This window comes from Pinus tabuliformis, chromosome J (genome assembly GCF_031772625.1).
Source record: "Pinus tabuliformis cultivar Carrire ecotype Pingquan chromosome J, CPIR1, whole genome shotgun sequence".
In the NCBI taxonomy this organism is placed as follows: Eukaryota; Viridiplantae; Streptophyta; class Pinopsida; order Pinales; family Pinaceae; genus Pinus; species Pinus tabuliformis.
In genome coordinates, this window is record NC_142295.1 from 591,581,604 (window position 1) to 591,594,684 (window position 13,081).

The 13,081-nt window shown below is 40.8% G+C and overlaps 1 pseudogene; it reads left to right on the plus strand.

The window, feature by feature from the left end:
- The first annotated feature begins 1,804 nt into the window (after positions 1–1,804).
- On the plus strand, positions 1,805–12,103 carry LOC149228372 (APO protein 3, mitochondrial pseudogene; annotated as a pseudogene).
- The last annotated feature ends 978 nt before the right edge of the window (positions 12,104–13,081 follow it).

A 13,081-nucleotide genomic window follows, 5' to 3' on the forward strand; every position in this document is an offset into this window, starting at 1 on the left:
TTTCTAATGTGTCTTTAAAGTTTTATTTTAAAACAACCCACCAATCTAGAAATTCCTGATAACTTATTTTCTACCAACTATAGTAGGAGGTGCAAAACATAAGGCCTTAGTATGTTTACACTTTCACAAGAGATTGCCAATAGTAACTTCATTGCATTTCATATATATTATAATATTATATTCCAGTCCATATTGAAATATAGTGATATTTTCCTACTGATAATCTTTTTCACTCTTCTTTGACAGTTGCATTGACCATCCTAATATGTCTTTTAAATAATACTGACCAACCAACCTAGCAATTCCTGAAAACTTATTTTGTGCCTACTACAGTAGTAGGACCCAAATATAAGGGAATAATATGTTTCCATTGTCACAAGAGAAACCCAATAGTTACTTTCTCGCACCACACATATTGTGCTCCAGTCTGAATTATATTCAAAAGAAATTTTTTAGTACTAATAGTTGTATTTGAACTAGAAAATATGGGGGGCTGCAACCATTACTATACAACCTAAGACAAGAGGGCTAAGTTGAGCTGACGAAATCCTATCTCTCCCCTTCCAATCTCTCCCCTTCCCAGAGCCAAATCAGGGAGGACTAATTGTTTTACTTGAACTTTGTTCACTGTCATGACCAGTACCACATGAGTAATGTCTAAGAAATTGATTACATAGAAAGATACATTGACAAAAAATATCTAATACATAGAGCCTTGTAAAGAATAGTCGAACTTGGCAAGCAAGCACTAGGAAACCAATGCTTTAATCTACTCAGCTTTTCTTGTTTTCCTTCCTCTCATGATAGGCGGGAAACTAGTGGTCTATTTAACCATTCTTGCGTATGACGAAGTACTCTCAGCACCCTAGATTAGAGGATCCTCCTTTGGTGGCTTCGCATCATCATTCAAAGCCTGTTCAACTTAAATCTTCTCTGTCCCCTCCAGATCCTTTCATTTTCCTCATGGACCACCAAAGACTCAATTTCTGCTTCTTCTCCTTGTTACTGCTCACCTAAGACCTTGAAATTGTTGTAGACTGAGGACGAAGACAGCAATTTGGTTTGAGTGGATTGCAATAAAGGTTGTCGACATCTCTTCCTAGTCATTGTTTGCATCAGTCGCTCTGTTGATTGAGTCTAGGTCACTAGCCTTTCTTACAGTCTCTTTCGAAATGATCGTTGTCATGACAAATGTTGCATTTGAAAAGAAGTTGTTTGTAACCTTGTTAAAATTGGCAACTAGGGCCAAACTCCATGTGGGTCATATTATTTATGGCAGCTGATATTTTTATTGGATCCCTCTCATTGAGAGGTGTAGGATTGATCTAAAGATCATCCAATTCAGATAAGTATTTATGAAGTTATGAATTTATTTATGTTATGGAAAATTGTTAAGTCGGCCAGCAACTTATGTAGGCTCAGAAGCCCAACAGTCATGTCTATTCAACCTCTATGTTTTAGTATAAATAGAAGAGGACTTCAAGTCATTTCTACACACACTTAGATCTCTTCCTCTCTCTACTTGTCTTTGGGTTTTAGTAGGAGGAGAGATCCTAAGGAAAAGCCGAACAAGCCGGAACTGTCGGAAAAGTCGAAACTGCCAGAAACGTCGGAACTGCCGGAAAAGCCGGAACTGCCGGAAAAGCTGGAACTGTCGGAAAAGCCGGAAATGCCGGAAAAGATGGAAATACCGGAAAATCCAGAAAAGCCGGAACTACAGGAAAAGCCAAAAAAGCCAGAATTGCCAGAACTGTCGGAAAAGCCGAAAATACCAGAAAAGCCGGAAATGCTGGAAAAGCCGGAAATGCCGGAACTGGCGGGACTGCCGAAAAAGCTGGAACTGCCGAAACTACCAAGAACTGCTGAAACAGCCGGAGCATCTGTCTCTGTAGGAAGGCAGCATGATGTATGAGATCATGGGCAGCATAATAAGTAGCATGATGATATGAGCATGGGCAGCGTAATGATGCATGATGATATGAGCATGGGCAGCATAATGATGAATGAGATCATGAGCATGGGCAGCTTGATGATGAATAAGACCATGGAAGATGAAGCATGATGAGCAGCATGAAGATGAGAGCAGCTCAGTCATCAAGGTTCAACACATGACAGTATGGCAAGGTGTCACACGGTAACGTGCAGCGAATAGACGAGATGCAGCACTATGATAGGTGAACGAGTCACCTTAGAGAATCAGTTGAAGCAATATGTCTTCAACTGATCTCATGTTGATATCAAAAGTCAAAGTGATTGACTTCTATTGTAAATGTACTCTCTCACTTTCTCTGCTGAACTTTGAAGAACATAAAAGAAGAATTGATCAAGGGTTTCCCCACATTGGGGTTTGTCCCTGGCTAGCGCCACATCTTGTGTCCTCTTGTCTTGGCTTGTCTTCTGCGATTTATATTTATGTTCTATCTACAGTTTACTTTATGCTGATGTGATTGCTAATGTGGAAAAGAAATTGAAATAAATTGCTCTAGCACAAAACATACCTAAAATTAACATGGTATTGGAGCTAAGGTGAAGACAATGCCCAAGCAAGAGTGAAAGAGCAATCACCAAAGACAATAGGGACAAGACAAAAGGATCAATGGGTTCCACATCTCTCTTCTAAGTTCACAAAGGGTGAAGTCGAAGTAGAACATATTATCAGAATGGCATAGCGGAAGTTTCTGATGGCCCATCTAAAGATCACTTCATTGGGAAGTTCGGATCTAAGGTTGGAAGGAAAGGCGGATGCCTTGGTTGCAATAAGTTCGGCCATTATGTGAAGGAGTGTCCGAAGGTAATGTAGGTCATCAAGAAAACGGTCGACTCTTCAAAGAAAGCAAGGAACCCAGAATCACTTTTATGTACCTGATCGCAAGAAGAACCTGGTGTCCATCTCGGAAATGGAAGTCAAAGGTTTCAGGGTGGCACTCATCGATGGAAAGGTACGTGTTTGGAAATAGAATTTTCAAAGATGTTTTTGAGTTCAGGGTTGTATCAAATTGCAGGAAGTCCACTGGGGACCATGTCCATTGTCACGTAGCACCGAAGGTCTGTGAGTCAGATGGTGATAGGGATGCCTGAATTCAAAAGGAGCATGAAAGTACATGTCTAAGATGTACCAAAGGAAAATCTTACAAGGGGACCATTCCCCTCATGTAGCAAGTCCACAGGTCTGGAACAACCCAAGGGGTCTAAGATTGATAATCAGGAATCTCGCATATGCAAGTGGAAGAAAGCCCTCTATGGCTTGAAGCAAAACACCCCGGGCATAGTATGAGAGGATTGATAGTTGTCTGATAAAGCTGAGATTCACTAGGAGTGAAATGGATCCAAACCATCCGAAGGTTGTGGATGATAGACCTCTCATACCAGCACCTTATGAGGACGACCTACTTCTAACAGGTGCAGACCCTCTCATTTGCAGAAGTAAGAGGGAGTTGGATTCCAGATGTGGAATGGTGAACTGCAAGCCTGTGACTACCTCGAGGATCTTAACTTTCAGAAGTTATATGGTAGTGATGTCGGACTAGATTTGGGAAATGCCTCTGAATCTCATAAACTCATTCGCGTTGATGTTCTTGGTGAACTTCCATCCGGACATATGTTTTGCAGTTAGCATGGTGAGCTCATATTTGGTTGAACCTCACTGGATTGGTGCCAAGAATCTTTTGAGATGTCTTCGGGGCACAATCTCTCATGGATTGAGATACACTGCCGGAAATATGAAACTGCATGATTATTCGAATGCTGATTGGGCAGGCAGTGTGGAGGATCACTAGAGCACTTCTTAGTGTTGTTTCTCTTTGGATTTTGCTTTGATATCATGGATGAGCAGGAAGCAGAAGTCGGTTGTTATAAGCACCGCTGAGACCGGATACATATCTACGAGTATGATCTCGTATGAAGCTGCCTGGTTGGGGAAGCTCTTCAAGTGAGTTGTTTGTACCACTGTGATTCTCTGTGACAACCAGAGGTGGGATTCGATTATTGAGGAATCCTGTATTCGACGATTGCTCCAGCAGATAGACATCATATACTACCTTATATGGGATACGGTAAGTCAATGAGCAAGGAAGCTCCATCGCTATGAAATGATGTACAGGTCGCTACACTTTGTCTAAGCCCCGGGGGAAAGATCAAATCTGTGATTTTCCCGGAGTCGTCAAGAGACCCTTGTACAAGGGTCCTGCATGTTGTATACATTGAGCTCTGGGAGCTCTGGGGGCTTGTGGTTCTTACTAGAGCAACATACGACCACAGGGTGACTCACCCTCCCCTGGTGGTGCGCACTGGGACAAGATGATTCGCTCTCCTGTGGACAGGATGATTCGCTCTCCTGTGGACAAGATGATTTGCTCTCTTGTGGGACAGGATGATTCGTTCTCCTATGGACAGGATGGTTTTCTCTCTAGTGAACAAGATGATTCACTCTCTTGTGGGACAAGATGATTCGCTCTCTTGTGGGACAGGATGATTCACTCTCCTGTGTAGCAGGATGATTAATTCTCCTATGAGGTCTGGATGATGTGTTCTCCATGACGATTGTGTAGCAGGATGATTAATTCTCCTATGAGGTCTGGATTATGTGTTCTCCATGACGATTGTGTAGCAGGATGTTTAGTTCTCCTGTGAGGCCTGGATGATGTGTTCTCCATGGTGATTGTGTAGCAGGATGATTAGTTCTCCTGTGAGGACAGGATTGATTAAGTTCTCCTGTCGAAGCATCCTAACCATGCAGTCTATGACTCATGGGAAGTACCTCTCATCTGATCAATGAGCAGGGAAATGAGGATAGGGACCATAGTAGTACCGATGGACACATCGTTGTATCTATCGTACTCCCTATGCTAGCATGACCTTCATTGATCTGGGATCAATGATACTGGTCTGGGACCAGTGGTAGGAGTTGTACCCACTATGACACTGACTTCGGGTCGGTTGAGGACTAACTGGTCTGAGACCAGTGGTACATACTCTGAGACTGACTTCGAGTCAGTAGAGTACTGGTTTGGGACCAGTGGTAGGAGTTGTACCCACTATGACACTGACTTCGGGTCGGTTGAGGACTGGTCTAGGACCAGTGGTACATACTCTGAGACTGACTTCGAGTCAGTAGAGTACTGGTCTGAGACCAGTGGTAGGAGTTGTACCTACTATGACACTGACTTCGGGTCAGTTGAGGACTGGTCTAGGACCAGTGGTACACACTCTGAGACTAACTTCGGGTCAGTGGAGAATGGTATGACACATTCTCGATCAATTCTTCTTCTTCATGGTTCAGCAAAGCTATGTTGAGCAGAGCTGAGCTGAGCCAGCAAAGCTGAGCTGAGCCAGCAGAGCAGAGCATAGCCAGCAGAGTCGAGCAGAGCAGAGCTGAGCAGAGCAGAGCAAAGCCAGCAGAGTTGAGCATAGCAGTGCAGGGCACTGATAGCAGAGATAGTACAGTTGGACATATGGATCAGCAGATGGAGTTCTCCGTAGTTGAGAGGGAGTGTTAAAATTGGCAACTAGGGCCAAACTCCATGTGGGTCATATTATTTATGGCAGCTGATATTTTTATTGGATCCCTCTCATTGAGAGATGTAGGATTGATCTAAAGATCATCCGATTCCAATAAGTATTTATGAAGTTATGAATTTATTTATGTTATGGACAAATTGTTAAGTCGGCCAGCAACTTATGTAGGCTCAGAAGCCCAACAGTCATGTCTATTCAACCTCTATATTTTAATATAAATAGAAGAGGACTTCAAGTCATTTCTACACACACTTGGAGTCTTGGATCTCTTCCTCTCTCTACTTGTCTTTGGGTTTTAGTAGGAGGAGAGATCCTAAGGAAATGCCGGAACTGCCAGAAAAGCCGGAACTACTGGAAAAGCTGGAACTGTCGGAAAAGCCGGAAAAGCCGAAAATACCGGAAAAGCCAGAAAAGCCGGAAAAGCCGAAACTGTCGGAATTGCCGGAAAAGTTGGAACTGCCGAAAAAGCTGGAAAAGCCGGAAATACTAGAAAAGCCAGAAAAGCCGGAAACGTCGGAAATGCCGGAACTGTCGGAACTGCCGGAAAAGCCGGAACTACCGGGAACTGCCGAAATAGCCGGAGCATCTATCTCCGAAGGAAGGCAGCATGATGTATGAGATCATGGGCAGCATAATAAGCAGCATGATGATATGAGCATGGGCAGCATAATGATGCATGATGATATGAGCATGGGCAGCATAATGATGAATGAGATCATGAGCATGGGCAGCTTGATGATGAATAAGACCATGGAAGATGCAGCATGATGAGCAGCATGAAGATGAGAGCAGCTCAGTCATCAAGGTTCAACACATGTGACAGTACAGCAAGGTGTCACACGGTAATGTGCAACAAATAGACGAGATGCAGCACTATGATAGGTGAATGAGTCACCTTAGAGAATCAGTTGAAGCAATATGTCTTCAACTGATCTCATGCCGATATCAAAAGTCAAAGTGATTGACTTCTATTGTAAATGTACTATCTCTCTCACTTTCTCTGCTGAACTTTGAAGAACATAAAAGAAGAATTGATCAAGGGTTTCCCCACATTGGGGTTTGTCCCTGGCTAGCACCACATCTTGTGTCCTCTTGTCTTGGCTTGTCTTCTGCGATTTATATTTATGTTCTATCTGCAGTTTACTTTATGCTGATGTGATTGCTAATGTGGAAAAGAAATTGAAATAAATTGCTCTAGCATAGAACATACCTAAAATTAACAAACCTAGTCTATGAAGGTGACACCAATGATCTAAGTTCAGTTGAATGGCTTCAGGCAGACCTTTTGCCAGATATTAACAAGCCTTTGGGACTACTCTGTACAAGAATTTCCAAATGTTGTTTCATCTAAGATAGTAGGTTGAGTCATCCAAAAAGTGAGTGACAAGTGCAAGACGTGAACCCGCACTAGAACTATTTTAGGGATGTCCTCTTCTGAATTGAAGTCCAGAGACCAACGATTCAGATACCAGACCTTTCGATCCCAAGAAATAAGGGCCACTCGAAAATATCAGATCTCTGTCTTCCCTTAGCTGGAAGACAGACCATGAACGAAAAAACTTACTGACCCCTTCATCAGCGGAAACCAATATAAAGCTCAAGAAATTGGAAACGTTTCATGAACCAGACGGGCAGAAGGGATTCAAAGTAACTTAGGTTTCAATTATCAGTACCATTTCCCGGCCTTAACGTATGCAGCAGAGGGCATACTACCTTCCTTTAGGTTTCTTATATATGTTATCAAACCCCTCCTTCAAAATTCTATTATTATTTACTTGTCATTACCAAGTTGATATCAAGAAATGCAGTCTGCCTTTGATTTCTTGGAGATTCAGAACTTTTCTGAAGAAGGGAAGCGGGCTTGGCTTGACCGATATCCATGCGCAAGGAACTGTGTTAGCAGCTAAATGCCAAGGCAAATACTAGTATAATATTGTATTCAAAATGCTATGCACATCCATGGCATCTCTGATCCTTCCAGACTTTGTGACATAGTTAGCCCAGTTGAAACCTTTAAATTATCTGGATCCAGTTTTCATAGTAGAATGTGGCAGGCTGCAGGCTTGGAAGTTGGTATCTAAGCAGTTGCATTGGGATTCTCTGGACTATTGTCAGCAATATAGAGTTTCTCCAGTGATTGAGGACAGCTTGGGTAACTTCCCTCTTTTACCAACAAACACCTAATGAAAAAAGGATTTCATATGTGGCGTGAATTCTGGGATATGAACAAAGTGTAATGGCTATCCGGGTAAGAACAAATCGTTATCATCAGCTTCAACCTGTTGAACACCTATCCTTTACTACAATATGTCAGCTAATTCCAGAAAACTGTTAGTTTAAGCTGGCATTGGATGTTCATGGGCTCATTTGGAAGGGACTGGTTATGGTCTTATGGGAGGCCTTGCTGAACTGTGAAATGGAAGATCAGTGGTTCTGAAGCAAGGTGGACATAGGGTATATTGAGGTGGTTGACTTTTCATAAAAATTTTGCAGTCAAGGATGATGACATCACTCCGGTTTTACTGATTGAGATGGTTCGGTTTGTGGAAACATGAAATAGTCAAGTATGTGTTGACGAATCGTTCAATTGCCTGAACATTCAGGGCTTGAGTAGCTATTGATTATAGCATTCTCTTAGTTGCTCCCCTCGACTGGAAGGGAGTTCTGTTTGGAGGCTAGCTGATGGTCTGGCAGGCTGGCAGGTACATGTGAGATGTGATCAGAATGACAGTTGTTTTTCTTGTGAAGATGCCACTGTCATGTAACATTTCATGAGGTGCAATATCTGATCAGCTTGTGTGAAAATTTTACATTCCAATCAAAATTGGCTCTCCAGGTTTGGGCTAGGATTGACATGCTTAGAAGGGATATAGATTCTCTGATTATTAGAGCCAAAGCAGATATGTTAGAGCTCCTGACCTATGTAGGCTGGTGATTCCACTATATTGGATATGTTAATTTTGATGTACATTTTATTGATTTTTTATGAAACGTAAGCTGCATTTTCAACCAATAGAAAAGTTTGCATTTCTAACATAAATCTTTCTGTATAATCGTAGTAATCAGTGCAATATGCAAATTCATTTTCAAAAAATCCTCACAATCTTTCAATCAACTTTTTAATTATCCTTTCTTATTGGATCGGCTGTCTAAAAAGTTTATCTAAGGACTCAAATCAAATATAAGGTTCATGACCAGCAACTACATGCACCACTGCATGTATGCCAACAGCTACAGCCTATTTTTTATAACTAATTCTCAGCACATTCATTTGCTCACATTAAATGTGCTCACATCAATAAATGGAAAAATAATTGACGGAGACCTCTCACAGAAAATAGAAATAAAGTTAAAACTATTGTTGAAAATCCAGATGTTAGACCATGGCACGATAAGTAATGTAAGATACAAAATGCTATGCATCAAGTAATACGACAATTTAATTATACACAATTACAAAAATCCAAAATTCACAATAATAATACTTACACTGGATGGTATCAGGAAGAATGATGTGTAGTCATTAGCGATTATTTTTTCTCCCCATACACAAGTTAGCAAAATAATAAATACACAGAGTCCCTTTCTTGACAAAAGTGATTACAGCTGCTCCGCATTTTATTTTTGGATGTCTGCAGATTGAGGGATTGTAGAGAAGCAACATTCTTGTCCAGTCTACTGAAAAGATAAATAAGTGCGTGTTACTGGAAGCCTTTGTTTGAAGATTTGGAGATTTTTCTGGTTTATTTTCTGATCTAATTTGTCCAGAATCCAGAAGGATTAGTTGGAATCACAAGTTTGAATTGTGAACTCTCCACAATTTAAGCGTTCCAGTGGTTTTTTAGGGTGTTAAATCTACATATATGCAGTCAAAACCACAAGTTTAAACAACACAAATCAGAATTCGACCACAAAATTTTTAACAGATTCCAGCCAAAAACTCCAAAACTTCTAATAATTAGAGAATGCCAATACCCTCAGCCCTACACAGATATCGTTGATACTAGTTCTGAGGCAGAGTGAAGTAATTTGTAGGAGTTAAAATAACATCGTCTGTATTGAAAGATCGTTAAAAGCCTCAGCCCTACAAAAATATCGTTGAGACTCGCTCTCAACGCCTCTGCAGCTTTTCGGATCGGGCAAGGTTTACGCAAAGCAATTCAATGTCATAGTGTCTCAACCTTCAGGTCTTCCCAAATTCTCAGAAAAGAGATAGATGGGCCGCATGGGCCTAGCTACTCGTCTAAACCTTCGGATCCATCCCCAAGGCACGTGGATCTTCCAGAGCAATCGCCAAAGAGCCAGAGGAAGCCATTACCTACACCAATGAAGGTTCTTATTAGGAGAGCCAAGGGGGGAAAACACTTAATAGGGAAGTGAAACAAAGAGTTCTACACCCTCCTGAAAATGGATTGTTGGTTCCTGAGCTTATCAAAGTCTTCCATGAAGTTTATCAGGCATTAATCACAGTTCGTCTTGGTAGCAGCAAGCTTCTCAATATACTGTCAGTTCACACATGCAGGTATGAAGCATGCCCTTGTGCTTGCTCATTCTCTTCTATTTCAACTACTCCTAACTTTGAATCCCAGTTCATATTAACCATTAAAAGGAACAAGATAGTTCTTGTAGGATTGAAAACTATAAATTTTAACGAGGAACAATCCCATTCCTGAGCGTTTCACATATAACCGAAAAACCTAAGAATACTATTTTGGTTTATTAGACATTATTTACATGATCGTTCTGAGCATGAATTTTTTTCAAGAGATGTGTAGATCCTTCTCTTGTGTCTGCAAAACGTAAAATGCTATTTTGTTTTATAAAGCATTTTTAACATGATCGTTTTGAACAGAAGACCTCATATACATATGTAAATCCAATTTTGTTTTGGTATGTTGATTCTGCTGATTGGTGATTAGAGTTTTAACTTTTCAGTACGACACTTTCTTTCCCTCTGCAGAGTTCGCATTTCCCCCCAAGTTGCTTAGGGGATTTAGGAGATGGGTATATGTTTCTGAATTGCTAAGATTTCCAATTAAGGAAACAACATATGCAAATAGATCATGATTCATATTAATCTGTGTTTGTGCAGGTTGTGTCCAGAAGTGCACATAAGCCGTCTCGGTGTTTGTGCAGGTTGTGTCCAGAAGTGCATATAAGCTGTCTCGGTCACAAGCTGAGGACTTGTAAGGGCCCAAAGAGTGGCTCTAAGGAATGCACTCCATGTATGGATAAGGGATTCTGTTGATCACGTTCTGGCACCCATTGATTGTTTTCATCTCTATGACAGGGTTGGAAATCCACGAGTGAGCCACAATGATATGCTTAAAATTCCTAGGATACCTGCTATAGTGGAGCTCTGCATACAAGCAGGATTAGACCTGAAGGAATGCCCAACAAGGCGAAGGGTTCACCCTGTGTACATGGTTGCAGGGCAGATCACAGATTTTGAGCCATCGACCCCATATCATATCAAGGATTTGCAAGTGTCCAATGATTTCTGTCTAAAGGAACTCGAGCTTAAAGAAGTTTCCCTGCTGTCAAATGTAGAGGAGATTTGACAAACGGGTGAGACGACACTTGAGGCATGGGAGAGCATGAGAGTGGGAACAAGGGAAATTATGAAGAAATACCCAGTGAAAACTTGTGGGTATTGCCCGGAGGTTCAAGTAGGACCAAAGGGACACAAAATGAGAATGTGTAAGGCTCCAAAGCATCAGTTTCGTAATGGGCAGCATGCTTGGCAGGAAGCTACACTTGATGATTTGATTCCCCCAATTTATGTATGGCATGTGTGAGATCCAAATGTTACGAAATTAAAGAATGAGCTCAGAAAGTAGTATGGTAAAGCCCCTGAAATGGTAGAATTGTGTGTTCAGGCAGGAGCAGCTGTGCCTAAAGAATATGAGTCAATGATGAGGTTGGATGTTGCAATGCCTGCTTTGGAGGAAGCAGACATTGTTGCTGAAGTGCCGTCAACCGCCTTGATGGATGGTATTATAGTAATTTCTTAGGGACATGCTACAAAGATTGTCAGTTTCTCTGGGTCATCTTCATGATTCAAGATTGAGAGACATATTGTGGATATGGCAATCTGGCTAAACAGTTTGGAAGAAAATGTGCTCCTCTTTTAAGCACACTATGACCAGATAATATATGCTATTGTGTTTGAAAACGCTTAACATCTTTTAATAATTTGATTATAATTGGATTGAAAAGTCCTTTCCGGGAAAGATGTCAATTTGTCAGTGTGAGGCATGAAAATTAGTGTTGCTTTCTCAATAAATCTTACAAAGAACGACAATATGAAATGTGAGGCCATAGAGCTGATTTCTGTCTGCCGGTATAGATCCAAGCAGTTTGATGCTGGATCTCATTAATAGTAGCATTGACCAAGTGGTTCATTGTGATAAGCTGCATTAAGTTGCTTTCTTTGAGACACAAAGGAAAAGCCTTTATGGAAAACAGGAAAAGCAGATCATATGCCTGTTTTACCATACAAGGTGTTTAAGGAATTACAGAAAATAGGTTTCCAGGAACAAGCACTTATTTATCTTGTCAGTAGACTGTACAAGAATGTTGTTTCTCTACAAGCCCTTGTTCTGCAAACATGTCTAAAATATACAATGCGAAGCAGCTGTAACTACTTTGCTTAAGAAGGGGACTCTGTAAACCGATCACTGTACTGTATAAGAGAGAAAAAATAACCATGCTAGTTGATAACTTGATTACACATCATTCTTCTTGATGCCATCCAGTATATGTACTATTATTGTGAGTTTTGGATTCTTTTTATTGTGTATAATTTAAATTTAACTATCACTTGATGCATAGCACTTCGTATGTTACATCACTTATCATGCCATGACCCAACATGAAGATTTTCAACAACTCTACTGCTGTTTTTGTTAATTTTTCATCAATTTGACCTATGCTGCAACTATTATTTCAACAAAGTCCAATAGTATCCAATCTTAACAATTTCACTTATTCAATTATCAATAGCAATAGAGCAATCGTAGATAGAACAACTAAGCAAATGCACAATAGCCAAGAGACGAGACACAAATTTGGTCAATGACCAGGGCAAAACCCACTATGGGGAAAACCCTTGCAAATCTTCTTCTTATTAGATTGTCTTCAAATGTTCAGCAGAGAGAGTACATCATCCATATCCAATATCCCAACAATGTAAAGTCAAATCTATGCCAAAATGATGAAGAAAAGTCAAATCTAGTTGACTGTCAAATCTGCAAAAAGTCAACAGCAGTTGACTGCCCTAACCAGTCAAGTCAACAACAGTCAAATCATGGACAAATCTGCTCCAATCTAATTCAGTCAAAGCCCAGTCAATGCGGCCTCTTTTGCTGGTCAAGGATCAATCAAAACCAACGTTGCACGAAGCGGGGACACGGAAGCATCATTTCCCAAAAATCTAGGAAGCGAAGTGTCTCGGAAGCATCTGCTCTCTCTCTCTCTCTCTCTCTCTCTCTCTCTCTATATATATATATATATATATATATATATTTGCATTTATATTAAAAAACATCCAAAATACCAAATTAGT